At 41.6% G+C, this 4545-nt stretch overlaps 1 non-coding gene across 1 annotated transcript; it reads left to right on the forward strand.

Moving 5' to 3' along the window:
- Positions 1 to 315: 315 nt before the first annotated feature.
- Positions 316 to 395, forward strand: LOC137163127 (U4 spliceosomal RNA). The gene has a single exon (XR_010922639.1). It is a non-coding gene; the product is annotated as a U4 spliceosomal RNA (small nuclear RNA).
- The last annotated feature ends 4150 nt before the right edge of the window (positions 396 to 4545 follow it).

Consider the following 4545-nt stretch of genomic DNA (forward strand, 5'->3'; position numbering starts at 1 on the left):
GATTTTCTTTGCCTGTTTTGATCCAAGTTTTGATCTCAGAAAATTATTTTTGCAGAAGGGGAAATTAGCAACTTATTATCTTGCCAAATGTCATTTACGGTACAGGGTTCTGTACGGTACATTTTCTTGTAATTGTATTACTTTAAAAGGAATGATTACTCTGGGCAGTGGGGAAAGAGAATTAGTTCCTGATGTAAAATGTAGGAATTTGTCTCTGTGGTATATTGGAGAAGCTGGTTCAGCCCAGTTCATTATTGAAACCAATATAGGAGTGACATTTCCCAGTCCTTTGCGATGTTTCCACTGTTTGCTTTGAGCTTTGCTCAGTGCCAATGTCGTACCCAATGAGGTTAATCTGAGGTGCGATTATTGCTAATTGAAAACTTGAGTCCTTCTGTCCCCCTCTCCTCACTTGGTCGGCTGCCCTTGTTTAGCCTATATGTGGCCAGTTAAACATTCAGGACCAAATTCAGATGTGAGTCTGTGAGCCTCATTCTGATAAGCTTTTACATTGGGGTCATTCCATTTATTTCAGTGGAGTTATTCCTTCTTTACGCTGGTAACCTGACATCAGGATCTGACCTTAACTGGGTCTCATTTGAAGTAATCAGTGCATTGTTGTGGCCCTCTCAACATGTAAAATGTGATTTTTCTGAGACTAACTCTTTGGGGTCAGGAGCTGTGCCTGGAGAATTTAAGTGCCTTGCACCGTGGAGCTCCATCCCAACTGGGACCTCTGAGCATGGCTACAAATTACATGTTAAATAACCTATCCTACACCAGTTTAGACTCTCTTAAACCTTCTTATCTGTTTGGTGTAGTGTAACTTACTGCTCACTAAGCAGTAGAGTCTGAGGGCTTGTCTACACAGTGATACTTGGAAAATTAATCTGAATTAACTAAAGGTGTGAATTTAAAATGGATTTGTTAAACTGCATTAAACTGCTGTGTGGACACACTCATTCAGAATTAAAGTGGCTTGAATTTGGCTGAGTTTAATTCACTTTGGAAGTGATGTAAATCAGTAAAAGCAACACTCAGGAGGGTGTGAGGAGTTAAAAGTTAAAGTGAGTACCCTTAGAGTTCAACAAACACTTTGTTTTTAAAGCATACACCATTAGAATCATAGAAGATTAGGGTTGAAAGGGACCTCAGGAGGTCATCTAGTCCAACCCCCTGCTCAAAACAGGACCAACCCTAACTTCCAACATTACTTCAGCTTCCTTAGAGCAACTCGCAGCCACTTACCTTCACCATTTTATGCATCACTTCTGAATCTGATTAGCCCACTGAGCCTAACCATTAGACAGGCTGTAGCAAGGAAAGCAACGAAGAGGAAGGTGTAAGAAAGTATAAATAAAATAGAGAGGCCCCTCCTTAAAGTTACACTCTTCTGGCTCTTTGGTTGGTAAAGTACACTGACTTAAACTCTGGCTTGTGCAGCACAAAGGACTTAAACGTGCCGTGGAGGGGCACTTGGCATTTCCCCTTTATACAGGAATCCCCATAGATGGCATAAAGTTGTCTTTATGATGCCCACCAGAGCCCCTGTTCCTGTGCCTGGTGTGAGATTGAGCATGGCTTGAGTGTGTTGTACTCCAGCAATCGTCACTAATATAAAAGGACCTAGGGGTCCATTGCAAGCTGGTACAAGTTAAAGCACCCTGGAAACTGCTTTATCATATGCTTCTAGCATTAGTGATGGTTGCAGAATGCAACCTATCCCCCCTCTGGTTTGCTAGGTGGAATTACAAATCACAACTAAGCATAGAGCCCTCTGTATAACGTCTTCATGTTATATATATTGTGTGTGTGTGTGTGTGTGTGTGTGTGTGTGTATTGCATTTCTCTCAGAAGGCTGCTGTAAAACTGTCAGTGATGATCAAAATCACTTGAGATTTATGGATTCCCAAAAATTCTTCCAACAAGAAATCAGTTCCTGGTACACGGCTATTGACAAATAATTCCCTGCCTGTGCAATTAATATTTAGATTTTAAATAAAAATAGAAACGCTCAAACACGGTGTTTTTTGGATTAGCCTGGAGACAGCACCCTGCCTATAGCCTCTGCCTTGAGAAGAAGTGTCAAGATAGCTTCTGTTGACTGACTGCAGAGGGTAAGCTCACCCAATCAGCAAATGAAAACAAATACACGGTGATAGTCCCTTTGATCGTGAGCCGAAAACTGCACAATGAAAACTGCCATGAGATTTCCCACTTGAAATAGTAGGGAAAATTCTGTGCAAAAACCTGTGTTTGATGAAGTGATGTTAACTAAAATGGAACAAAAATCTGGAGTGTTTTTGAAATTTCCAGTGGATGTTTCACTCAACACGTGGGACTGCATGTGAATTATGTTTGTGCTAATACAAATGCTATAGTTCAGAATTTCGATTGCAGTGAGTGGTGATTTGATGGTGGTGTTACTTGTCTGCATGATGACAATGCTGTGCTTGTTGTATATTAGCCTGTAGTATTCCTTCTTCCTGGATTGGGGAAGAAAGGTGTTTCTTAAATTAATGGCACCAGCACATAGTTGACTCAGGAAACAATGCTTAAGTACATAAGAGTCCCTAATAATTGTGTATGTTTGATATAAACTGCAAAGTCTGATTGACTGATTTTGCCCATAGTCTAAAAACCTCATCTAGTGAGATCATCTATGTCTGGCTCTTTCCACTGACTGATGGAGACTTTGTTTTTCTAAGCAACTCATTAACTTTTTTTAGATACACATCAGAGAATATAATTGGCATTGTCAATAATTGTTAAGTGTTCTCCAACTAGGAAAAGCAATAACTGATGATATATTTACAGCTGTTCAGAGATCCAAAGTTAAGTTTTTGGAAGGATCCATTATGCCTGAAAAAATGTTTCCTTTTTCTCAATATTCCCTCATTTCATCTGTGTGCAACAATAACACAAGGAAGCAGCAGCAGAATGGATATTTTGGGGATATGGATGGTTGATGATTGTCAATCTGTTATTTGAAAATGTCCTGAAAAGGGATTAACCTTTTTATTTTGTGATAATCTCTTCAATCTGCAAGTATGGGGCTATTTCCAGGTCCACCTCTTTCTACTTGTGTGGGCCAGTGGAAATAATCGTTTTACTGATGTTTGTAAAATAGAAGTACAGTGACATATATATCACTAGAACTACAGAGCTATGGTGTATAAAATGTTATTGCTGCTTCCTAATACAGAAATCTTTTAATGGCGTATGTTAAATGTTTGTCAGTATGTGTGGGCAGAGTGTGCGGGTAGAAGGGAAATGAAAGTCTAAGTCTCCATTGTGCATTTTTAAAGATCCTTCAGGACTCTAACCTACTCGACAGGCAAATGTTTGGCATTCCCCAAGATTAAAGCAGGTTTGTAGCGTATTACATTTCAATGCTTGCCCCAAATCCTGTGATTGTTATATATAAAGTGTGTGTGCGTGCGTGTGCGTGTAACATCTTTCACTACATCCAAAAGGTGAGAGAGTTTTTCTGCAAAAGCAGTTTTTCAACACAGTGCAGGTTAAAAACTGGGTGTCAATTCTTGGATTCCCTCCAGCTGACATGGGTCACTTTATCAGCACAAGCCAGCCAGATACCCAACAGATTCTGCATCCCATGGCATAGAGAACATTTCTGGAATGAAGGAGACATGGCCAGAGTTCCCAGGTACAAGAACACTGTTTGGGGCCGTGAGTGGTCAGGTATGTCAGAGTTTCACTGAAGCTGCTCTAAACTACTCCAGGGACCAGATCAATTATGTTGTGAGTGGCATGGCTCTCCTTAAGCAGTACTTTCTGTAGCCAGTTAACATCTACTATAGTGGAGCTCAGTTAAGTTAATGTATGACAAATGTGTGCTAGTCACTAAGGCCCAGATCCTCAAAGGTATACTGGACACTCTTCTCAAAGCAAACTATGACAATTGCCCATTTCTTAGCAGAGCTAGCCAGCTCCTGACCCCATGAGACTCCGAGACCATCTTGTTATATTATGGATGGAAGCCCAGTGGTGTGTTATCCCTTCCCTTCTTAATGTCTACAGGGGTGGGCAGCTGGCTTACTCCAACCATCAAAAGGTTTCAGTGGATTACTAAAGTGGGACAATTCTCCATCCCAGGAAAGATTTTCAGGGAGGCAGGTCTGCTTCCCTGTTCAGCAGGAACAAGATCAGGATACGCCGCCCCTACCTTCATAATCACGAATGTTCCTGGCAGCAGCACTGATCTATTTGGTTTCGCTGCATATGGGCAGAATTCCAGTAAACTATACAGGGAGCATGCCATCCCACAGCAGCATGGGACTCAGGCGGAGATGAGGAAAGGGAAGGGTGTTGCCAGACTAACAGTGGCTGTGCAGATCCTCTAATCCTCCTATCTCCACAGAGGGACTTGTAACAGCGTATAGCCGCTCCTGCAACATACGGGTCAGATAGTGAGTCCACAACCCCCCCCCCCCCCCCCACTACAGGTGAAATTCTGGCCCCACTGAAGTTAATGGGAATTTTGCCAAAGATTGTAACAGGGGCCAGAATTTTACTCTATGCCTT

This window comes from Emydura macquarii, unplaced genomic scaffold (genome assembly GCF_026122565.2).
Source record: "Emydura macquarii macquarii isolate MOO-44397 ecotype Brisbane River unplaced genomic scaffold, CSIRO-AGI_Emac_v2 contig_18, whole genome shotgun sequence".
NCBI classification, from domain to species: domain Eukaryota; kingdom Metazoa; phylum Chordata; order Testudines; family Chelidae; genus Emydura; species Emydura macquarii.